The sequence below is a fragment of the Pteropus vampyrus genome, unplaced genomic scaffold, assembly GCF_000151845.1.
Source record: "Pteropus vampyrus isolate Shadow unplaced genomic scaffold, Pvam_2.0 Scaffold18, whole genome shotgun sequence".
Classification (NCBI taxonomy): Eukaryota; Metazoa; Chordata; class Mammalia; order Chiroptera; family Pteropodidae; genus Pteropus; species Pteropus vampyrus.
This window is the reverse complement of record NW_011888799.1, coordinates 2637731-2649152: the sequence shown is the minus strand read 5'-3', so window position 1 is coordinate 2649152 and position 11422 is coordinate 2637731. Positions and strand designations below refer to the sequence as shown.

The window sequence follows — 11422 nt, the reverse complement described above, 5'->3', positions numbered from 1 at the left end:
TGGCCAGGAGACTTGGGTTCCAGGGTTGACTCTGCTTCTCTTGAAGCGTGTGGTCAGGCAAGTCTCTGCCCCTGGGTCTCAGTTTTCACATCTGTGAAATGAGGAGAATGGATTAGTTTAGTGGTTTGCAAAGACTTCTCTCTCTCCTCAAGCAGTGGAACCCTTTCTTCAAAAGAAATCTTTTTTTCCTCATTCAACTTTGTTTTAATGAGGTCTCAAAATTCTGAGACAGATTTTGGTCAAGTTATTTCCATCAAAAAGTACTGGTTTTAAAAACGAATAACTTAAAAACTGCCATACTCACACACACAAAAAACCCAAATGGTCCACAAAACATTCTCCTTTCCTTCTGAAGGTTTTATGATGCATCATAATTATTAACTGGTCTTTTACTATTAAACATAAGTGGCCAAATGAGACAAATGGTTCTGAGACTATTCTTCCACCACTGGTTTAGACTGGAGTGGCAGATGTTGGGGATGATATTCATTTAGCCTTCTAAGCTTTCCTGGCAGAGTTGGTGACCTTGCCAGCTCCAGCTGCCTTCTTGTCCACTGCTTTGTTGATACCCATAGCAATTGTCTGTCTGTCTCATGTCACAAACAGCAAAACAGCCCAGAGGAGGATAGTCAGAGAAGCTTTCAACTCACATGGACTTGCCAGCATCACCAGATTTCAAAAACTTTGGGGCATCTTCCAGCTTTTTCCCAGAACGACGATCAGTCAGTCTTCTCCTTTAGCTCAGCAAATTTGCAAGCGATGTGAGCCGCAGGACAATCCAGCACAGGTGCATATCTGGCACTGATTTGGCCTGGGTGGTTCAGGATAATCACCTGAGTCGTGAAGCCAGCTGCTTTCACTGGTAGGTCATTTTTGCTGTCACCAGCCACATTGCCACGATGAACACCTTTGGCAGACACATTCTTGACACTGAAGCCTGTGTTGTCCCCAGGAATAGCTTCACTCAGAGCTTCATGGTGCATTTCAACAGACTCTACTTCAGTTGTTACATTGACTGGAGCAAAGGTGACCACCATGCCGGGTTTGAGAACACTAGTCTCCACTTGCCCCACAGGGACAGTACTAATACCACCAATTCTGTAGACATCCTGGGGTGGCAGACGCGAAGGCTTGTCAGTTGGATGAGTTAGTGGCAGGATGCAATCCAGAGCTTCAAGCAGCATGGTTCCACTTGCACTGCCATCTTTACGGGTGACTTTCCATCCCTTAAACCATGGCATGTTAGCTCTTAGCTCCAGCGTGTTGTCACTATTCTGACAAGAAATTGGCACAAATGCTACTGTGTCAGAGTTGTAGCCAATATTCTCAATGTAGGTGCCGACTTCCTTAACGATTTCCTCGTATCTCTTCTGGCTGTAAGGTGGCTCAGTGGAATCCATCTTGTTAACACCAACGATTAGCTTTTTCACACCCAGTGTGTAAGCCAGAAGGGCATGCTCATGGGTCTGCCCATTCTTCGAGATAACGTGCTTCAAATTCAATACCAACACCAGCAGCAACACTCAGGACAGCACAGTCAGCCTGTGATGTGCCTGTAATCATGTTTTTGATAAAGTCTCTGTGTCCCGGGGCATCAATGATGGTCACATAATACTTGCTGGTCTCGAATTTCCACAGGGAGATATCCATGGTGATACCATGCTCATGTTCAGCTCTCAATCTATCCAAGACCCAGGCATACTTAAAGGAGCTCTTCCTTCATCTCAGCAGCCTCCTTCTCAAATTTTTCGCTGGATCTTTTGTCAGTCTCACCACATTTGTAGACCAGATGACCAGTTGTGGTAGACTTGCCCAATTCTACGTGTCCAGTGACAATGATATTGATATGAGTCTTTTCTTTTCCTGTTTTGGCTTAGATTTAGCGGCGGTTTTCACACCTGTGTTCTGGCAGCAGACACATTGCAAAAAAGCAAAAAGAAATCTTAAGAAAAAGCTCAAAGTACAAAATAGCTGACAGTAGGTGGGAGGGGAGGGGGGCTGTAGTCCGTCCGCTCCCTCCCACGCTCCTCACAATTCCCTGGGGGCTGGGCTGGATCCAGTGAGGCCTGTTGAGCCCAGTTCCAGAACCTCTGGAGGGGCTGTTCTCTCAGAATTCTAAAATCTTGAGGACTGGGAGAGAAGGAAGAAGCACAAAAGGAGGGGAGCAGCCCCACTCTGCCTATAGTGACCAGGGAGCAGCAGAGGGGGTGCTCAGCGTGAATTCTATCATAACTCAGTCTCCAGGGAGGCCAGAGTGAGGCAGTCTGGTGGTTTTATATTGGGGCTGTATGTGGGTGTTTGTAGTGGGAAATGGGGGGGGGGGTGCTCCTCTAGCACCAAGCCCACCCCAGCTCAGGAAACCCTGGAATGACCAATTTGAGTAAAAGTTATATACCCTGAAAGCCAATGAGCCTCTCTGGGTGGGGCAGAGGAGACTCTGGGAAGGGTACTGGCAGCAGGGAGCTCAGAGAATGTCTGGGGAAGCTAAGCCCCCTCCCCACCCTGCAGACCTCAAACCCCAACCTGCCAGCAGATCATCACAGGGTGCCACTGCCCTCTTGTGGTCACACCAAGAGCAAAGCTGAAGTTTCTGTCCCTCAGGGGTGCTCGAGAGCCTGGGAGATGAAGATCTTCCAAAAGCTAGGTTCTCTTTGGAGGCGGTAACACCTGGGGAGTTCAAGGTTTCTCTGCCTCTGGCTTCACCTTCTCCCTCAGGCCGAGCCTTCCAGAACAGGAAACCAAAGCCGTAGAATGGAATGTACCCAGCCCCAGGCTGGGAGTCTAGAGAACAGAGGCTTGAGTACTGCTCTAACACTCTGTGTGTCCTGGATAAAATGGATAATGTCTCTGAGCCTTAGAGCCTTGTTTATAAAATAAAACTAACAGTTCCGGTCCTGCCAGCCTCAGGAGCTGTTGTGAGGGCTTATGAAACACCCTTTGCCTAAGGCTCTGGGGCAGGTACAAAGAGTCCAAAATGGTAGAGTCACTGTCAAGAGGTGAGCAAAAGGGGGCGGGGTTGGGAGGAACCAGCCTGGAGAAAGCAGTGCTGAGGAGTTTGAGGAGACAATCCCCCTCAAAAAAAGGGGAAAGAGGAACTCGCCTGGGGTGGCCTCGGAGACAGTTCCCCAGGCTTCCTCACCCCTTGCCTTTAAGAAACTTGTTTTGTCTGCAGAGCTTCTAACACCCTAGAGATTCTCCACCAGGAGCTGCGGCCTGACCCTCCAGTCCTTCCCTGTTGAGCCAGCCTCACACTACCCCCATGGTAGGACACCTTGATGTGACATCAGAGCCCTCACGTTTGCTGAAAAATTGTTGCACAGAGATCCTTGTGTTTTTCCTCCCCAGCTCTGAGGTACACAGAACAAGGATCGCCTTCCTTCCAGTTTCCAACAATGTGTTCCTCATTCCATCTGAGACCTTTAACAGTCTCTCACAGCAATCTACATTTTTTCTATCAAGCATCTTCAAACTCTTCCAGCCACTACCCATTATCCAATTTTAAAGCCACTTCTGCATTCTTAGGTATTTATTACAGGAGCATCCCAGAAACCTCAGAAGCTAAGCGGGAGGCCCTGAACAGATACTCCCTCACAACCCTCAGAAGGAACCAACACTGCCAGCACCATGATCTCAGACTTCTGGCCTCCAGACCTATGAGAGAATAAATTTCTGTTGTTCCAGGATACCCAGTTTGTGTTTACTGTGTTATGGAAGCCCTAGCAAACTAACACACACCATTTTACCCTCTCAGCTGCCCCCAGGACGGTCCGTCATAGAAGGCTCTGCCCCCACCATCTTCTTCAGTCTCTCTGGCTGGCCCCACCTACTCCTGTGAAGTCCATCCTTGCATCTCTGCAATCATTCCAAATCAGATTCTCAGTCCCCTCATGGTTCCATACGTCAGGTCCCCATTGCTCTCTTGACACAGTAATTGGGAATTCAGAGAAAACAAATACTTTGAGAGATAATCAGAATTTTTTCTTCAAGGCCAAACTCAACTTCCTTATGAGAGCAGACCTGCATCTCAGCAGCCTAAAGAATGGTTGTGTGTGTGTGTGTGTGTGTGTGTGTGTGTGTGTGTGTGCACGCTTGTGCGCACATACGCACATGCACATGCAAATTAGAGGTGGTGTGGGCAGGGGGCACTTAGGAACTCCACCTCTAGTTTATGAAGGGAGCTTAGTGAACTCCTTGGTGATTAGTAATACTTCTTCATCTGTATAATATTTAGGTAGTTTAATAAAGAATTCTTGTTTAGATTATTCAAGAAAAGAGACTACATCATCTCAGAGTTTAGGAAATTCGGGGGGAAAAAAATAACCAGGCATAACTTACACACATATTATGGAATTACAGAGAAAGGCATATAGGTACTCACTGACTCTGAAAGGGAAAATAGCTGAAAGAATTTCAGGAATAAAAATCTAGCCCCACCAATGGCCAATTATTGCTACAGGAAGTAAAAAAAAAAGTGGGGGAGGGGAATATAAAGACATTGATGTATTTTCTTTATCTTGTACCCGCAATACCTAGACCAGCAGTAGGCACTTGGTAGACATGTATTTGGGTCTTTGTATTTGTTCTTGATCTATCAAAAAAGTTGAATGGAAAATTATTGGTTTGATTTTAGAACCCAGAAATACGCACACAGGCTCACTTGGAAGAGCCATGAGACTAGCACTGCCACCATCTGGCAGCATTGATAAATTACAGGCTAACCTTCCATGAAGACCTAACTTCTTGAAGTTTCTATCAGTTTCTTCTTTCCTCCCCAAGGTCTCAATTGGCAGGTCCCCACTAATGCTTCTAAGAATGGCCATTTCCAAGCAGCTCGTAATGCAATCGAGGCCTTCAAAACCATTAAAATGCAAAACGGACAGTGTTGGGTGCTATCGTTTAAGCTTCTAGGGCCCTCTCCAAAAGGGCTTCCAGGCCAGGCTCTAAAACAGGTGTTTTTAACTTGGGATCCAAGGATGGGCTTCAGGGGATGCACGAATCCTTTGACATTGTCAAAATGTGTGACTATATGTATGTGGGCATCTTTTCTGAGGAGGAACATGTTATTTGACTAGATTTTCAAAGGGATCCGTGACTCCAAAAAGATTATAAAACCTCTACTCTGGGGTGACACAGACCAAGCTGATCCTCAAAGAAAGGGTTTGTTGTCAAAATAAATGAGACAGAGAAACAGAAGACATTATTGAACTTCTGAACATATTGCAAGATTTTAACCTCCTCCCTTTTATCTGCCACTCTGCTCTTGACAACACCCCTCCCCCAGATCCCTCCTCTCTACCCTCCGCCTTGGGGGGTAAGGCAGGAATTCAAATGTTACTTGTAGATGAGTGACCATCTGTCCTTCTAAAGTTTTATGGAAGAAAGAAAGAATTTTATAGCCTCCTGGGAAGGTAGATTAATCCAAATTAGCTTGAGGCAGAGGAATCAGGCTATTCAAGATAACACCACTGAAAAAAAACAATCCCCTTATTTGTCTCCGGATCAGGTGCCTGAGCTCTGTATAGGAAGCTGATAAATGATTTAGTTATGTTTTCCGTTTGGGAAAAGCACCTACTTTTATCTCTGTGATTGCTTCTTTATTTGGCAACTCAAAAACTTATCTGTTTTCCATAATATAATTGCCTGGCCCCACTCCACAGCTTGCAGTAATGTCAGCAAGGCTATCTTTCCATCTTCCTCTGGAGTTTAATATTGTTTAAGCAAACTAATTGGACTCTATTTCATGTTGCTTTATTTTCCTGTGCCAGACCTAGCAATCAGCTGTTTGGGCTTTACTTGTTTTGTTCCTTCACAAAGTTTCACTTACAAAGTTCCCAAGGATATTGGTATTGCTCCTCTCTGTTCCCTTCTTTCCTTATGTAAATATTTCTCTTCCTCCTGTACTGAGACAGGCACAGATCTAGATGAGGTGGGATTTACAGGCATAAACACGGCTCAGGCTCTGTCCTTGGGGACAAATTTTGCCCTTCCTTAGCCGGAGCTGCTCATGAGAATCCTGAAGGTTTTTCACTGCACAAGGGTGCCTGACCAAGGAGTTAGCGGGGGCTAAAATTTAGCTGCCACTCTGCTTGCCAAATCGTGCATCCTGGAGCAGGGCTGAGTTCACTGGGAGGAAGTGATGTCTTTTCTTATTTGCAAAAAGGCCCTATATGGGCTAGAAGCAGCCTTCCCCTAGTGTATGCCTAGAACAAAGGCATACTAATATCCTAGACATACTCAGTTTTCTTTTCTGTATAATGAGTGTTGGATTCTAAGATCTCTGGGAGCCTTTTCACTTCAGACACTCTATTACTTATCAGACTTAAGTGATTCCACTCATCCGTCCATTCCATCCATTGCATGAATATTGGCATCCAGGGGGAGGGATGGCGTTAGCCATTGTAGGAAAGAGATGCCACCTGGTGAGACCTTTTCGGGCCAAGTATACTCTCATGATCTCTGAGGACACATTTCTGCCTTTGACAAAGGTAGAAATGACTTCCATCTGAAAGTCAAGGTATTTACATGTCCTACTCCAGTAAGCAGCCATCATGTCATTATAGATATAATCAATACGATCAGCGCCTGCAGCGCGGAGAGAATAAAGTGAGCGTGGGCAGATCCACTCACTACCTTGACATGAAATATTACCACAGCCATAAAGATTAGTGAGCTACTTTCTCCCAGACCCTGACCCCGTGAGGGATGGTGGGTGTTTTTATAATCAAAGCACCTGGAACCCAAGCGGGAGGCAACAGACAATTATAAATACAGGATCAAATTGACTTTGGGTGCCTGGGGAGGGCACAGAGCCACAGCCAAGCATTCAAGCACAGAGGGTATAAGTGGCATGCTTAAGTAAGAAGTGAGATGGCTCTGCCGGGGAAGTCATTCTTCTGGAGGCCCCATCCCAGATACCAAAGCAGACAGGCTGGGACTTTTTGCTCCTTTGAAACCCCTTGTTTTCATTTGCTGTTGCACTGGGTCTGATGCTCAGCTCCATGCTTGGTTTAATATTCTGCCGTTGCCATCTTGAAATTCTTAATAACTTTATCTTTGAACTTGTGTTTTGGCTTCATGAGCACAGAATTCTGGTGGACCCCCAACGCATAGGGATTGAGTGAGACAAGGTATAAAGCAGGTACAAGGTGAGCAGCATGTTATGTCTATGACTGAGGGAAAGCAAGGCTGCCGACAGCCCGGAGAGGCCACACCTTCCATTAGAACCAGAGCTTGCGTCAAACGCAGAAAGAAGGCAGTGGCACTCTAAGAAACATGAATGACCGTGGAACTCTTTCACTTGTGCTAACCCCTTCATTGAAATTGATGACATGGAGGAAAAGGGAAAGGTAGGGTAACTCAATACATCACATTCCCTTTGGTCCTTCCTTACTCATCAGTAAGCCAAAGGTAGAGTGTTGACAGAATGTGCAGGAATCAAGAAACGAAAATCTAAAAGTTTAATTGTTTTGTGCTGCATTTCCACTGTTCTAGTAAGAACTAAATACATATAAGAACTAAATACAGGTATAAACTACCAAATGAGAATTGTGTAATTTCAGTGATTCTGCATATGAGATAAATGCTCTTATATTGCATTTAAATGTGCCATAGGATAATATAAGGATAAGTGGTAAATTCATGATAATAATGAAAAATTTTAATTTTTTCTTACTTAGATTAACATTAAATAACAAATAAAAAACATCATGTCACATCAAGAGGCGCCAGAAAGCAGGCAAGAGCTATATATTTTACTACTTTCCAAAGGTATTTTTTCCTGCTTTTTGAGCAAGGGACGAGATTTTCATTTTGCACTGAACCCGGCAAACTGTGTAGTTGGCCCTGGGCAGACAGTACCTCCAGTTCCCACAGGTGGCCCAGAAGAGCAACCTGGGCTCAGAAGAATTCTCTGTAGTAGGATATGATGATCGAGTCTTCACTGGTGTTTGAAGCACTGATGTTCTGGTTTTACTGGTATTAATTTCTGTCCCTATCTGACAGCTTGCCTCTTCTCTCCAACAATAGCTCTTTCTGCAGCACCAGCTTGCTGTCATGGACCTTCTTATCAAAACAGGCAATTTAGGTTTCATTACAGCTCACCCCTGCCTCCTCTGACCCCAGGTCATCCTCCTGTTCTTAAATTCACTGCTTCTAAGCTTTCACTTCCTCTGCAACTGAGGGCACTCACGTGTCCCTCTTCCCATTTATTCTCCTGCAGAGCCATGCCTCTCTGCCTGCCCAGGTTATTAAAAACTTGTGTTTCAGGTACAGCAAACGAAATATAGTCAATAATATTGTCATAACTAAGTATGATGTCAGATAGGTACTAGACTTATTGGGGTGATCACCTCATAAGTTATAGAAGTATCTAATCACTATATTATATCGTTGAAACTAATATAATATTGTAGGTCAACTGTAATTGAAAAATAAGTTAACTTTTTTAAAAAAGGACTTATGCTTCAGCTGCAAGGCTATGCATTCATTTTCCAGGTGTGCTTTGATGAAATGCTATGTCCTAGGGTCAATGCCCGACTTTGCGCTTCCATCTTATGCCTTGCTGACCCCTTCATCACTCAGTTTGGATTGAAAATAGACTCTATGTTTTTCAACCATTCTTCATTTTGCTCAAGAGGTAGCTATTGTCTGTTTTCTCTAACTTCACCTTCTCACCCTGGTTATCAGGTGTTTCAGAAGCCCAGTGCAATTATTCAAAATGAGAGTTTCATCCTTTTTGTGCAATAGAGCTTCTTCTAGAAATTTCTGAGCTTTCTGATTGGATTTGATTCATTTACTGAGCTCAGTATTTCATTCATTCCACTCTTCCCCGTCACAGTTCCATGTCAACTTAAGCCTGAAATTTTCTTTTCTTGAACTTAATAATGTATAGGGCATCGCCTTCATTTTGCATAGATTATAGGGATTCTTTCCCTCTCTGGAAGTTTTATAAAATTACTAATTGAAGTGTGTAACCTTTCCATAGAGTTTCAGCTTTCCAACAAATTCTTTATATTCTGCTCATTCTCGGTTCCCCAAATCATAACCACATTTCCTGTGCATTTGACTTATTTCTTCAAGTCATCTGATTGTTATTAATTGGATAACATTTCGTTTTGGAAATTTCACACCTACAGAAAAATTGAGATTAGTGTAATGAACATCCTTATACTCCTCACCAAGGTTCACTAATTGCTAACATTTTGCCATATTTTTTCTTTGTGTATGATATATATGTTTTTGCTGAATAATTTAGAAGCAAATCACAGATGTGACACTCTATCCCTAAATATTTCAGCATAATTCTCCAATAAATTAGACATTTTCCTACATTACCATACCATAATACCATGATCACATCTCGGAAAATTAACAGTAATTCCAAAATCTAAACTACGACTCATTAAATTTTCCTTATTTGTCCAAAAAATAAATCTGACAACTTTTCAAATATTTTTTAAATTTCTGCCAAGACCATTTCAAACTACTGAGCAATCTGTTGTTTGACCACTTGGTATCGTCTACTCTTTATGGAAAGGAATGTCCCCTCACCCTAAGAAAATGGCAGATATGCCACTCTCAAGAAGGCAGTAAAAGTTCCACATCCCCGGGGCACATTATAAAAATCCAGTGTTGCCTAAATTCCTTAGGTAGAGTGGCCAGTAGCATCCCATTATATCAATTTAGGATTTCTTAATCTCTACTGCTGTCAGAGATGGTTGCTTTTCTGTGTTTATTTCTTGGCCATATTCTGAGGCACGGATGCTTCCAAGCTACAATTAATTTCCCAGACTCTTCCAACATATTTAAATCCTTTTCAGGCATTTTCATTCTAACAATGGACTGTTAATTTCTCTATGGGCCAATGTGCCTCATGTAATTCCTTGTTATCTTCCATTTTCAGTGTCATTTAGGTTGAAGTTGGTCTTCCAAAAGTTTCTTCAGGAAGAGTTCACAAGAACAATCTTTCTTAAATTTTTCCTTCAGGGAGTCTGGCTTTTTACTCAGTAAAATTACTGAGATTCTATCCTAAAATCTATCTATCTATCTATCTATCTATCTATCTATCTATCTATCTATCATCTAAGAGACTTTCAAGAACTGACTCATGCAACTGTGGGGGTCGGATTCCAAAATCTTCAGGGCAGAGCACACTGGAAATTCTGGCAAGAGTTAATATTGCAGTCTTGAGTCTGAAGGCCATGTGAAGGCGGAATTCCTTCTTCCTAGTAGTGGAACTCGTAGGCCTTCGATTGATTTGATGAAGTCCGATCACATTGTGGAGGGTAACCAGCTTTACCCGAAGTCTACTAATTTAAATGTAAATCACATCTAAAAAAGTACCCTTCACAGCAACATCTAGACTGGTTTTTGACCAAACAACTGGGTGTCATAGCCTATCCAAGTTAATACATGAAATTAACCATTACAGACCTTGAGTAATTTATTCAATTTCATTGATCCTCAGTTTTTTCATCTGTAAAATGGGGCTATTATTATACCTTCCTCAAAGGACTATTTTGAAAATCAAATTGGATGAGTATGTAAACCACCTACCATAGACTCTGGCGAATCACAGGCACTTACTAAATGAAAACTACTCTTATTCTGTCTAGAAGATATGCCTGATATGGTCTCCTGAAATCCAGCCCACTTTCTTTCATGTCCTCCAACCTTCTATCGGTATTATAAGGGCTGGAAGTTTCAAAATTTATTTTACTAGACTCCCTTGCAGCTAGAGAGTTTATGCTGAGATAAACGTAGGCAAGATATGGAAGGAAGAAGTAAGTGAGATTGGGCAGATATGCTTGCAGCTGCCAGAGGCCAAGTTCTAATTATTGGTTACCAGCTTCAGGGGATCACGCAATGGTGGTAGTAGCAGCAGCAGAAGCAGCAACAGAAGCAGCAACAGAAGCAGCAACAGAAGCAACAGCAACTTCCTGACCTTTGGCTTGCAGCTGTATGACCTTGAAACAATAGCCTTCAAGTGGCCCCTGACTTCTTTCTTCTTGTAAGCACCTAAGTGCTTATATTAAGTCTGATTGCTTTGGGCTTAAAATACCTAGAGTGGCTTCTGTTTCCTTCCCTGAATCCTGACTGCTATAGAAGACTTCACTAAAGGTAGCTTCATGATGCTCTCCTCTCTGCATCCTGGAGGTTCTATTGCATGGCTGGCACTCTACCCACCACGTCCAAGAAGGGTCTCTGGGCCTAACTCAGCAGGCCCTGTTAGAGAGAGACAAGGCTCCATGATTAGAGTTGTGATGATGATACGAGCAACAGAGAAATCCTCAGCAACAGCCAGCCCAACACAGGGCATTTCACTAATTGCACCAGTGCTCTAGTTTTGGATTAAGACCTCAGTGTAGAACAGACAGTTTCGCTAACTGGCATCTTCCATTAACATGATGTTCTGCCTCTGGAT

General features: G+C 43.3%; 1 pseudogene; it reads right to left on the bottom strand.

Annotated features, from left to right (window-relative positions):
- Positions 1 to 483: 483 nt before the first annotated feature.
- Positions 484 to 4670, bottom strand: LOC105288404 (annotated as a pseudogene).
- Between the last annotated feature and the right edge of the window lie 6752 nt (positions 4671 to 11422).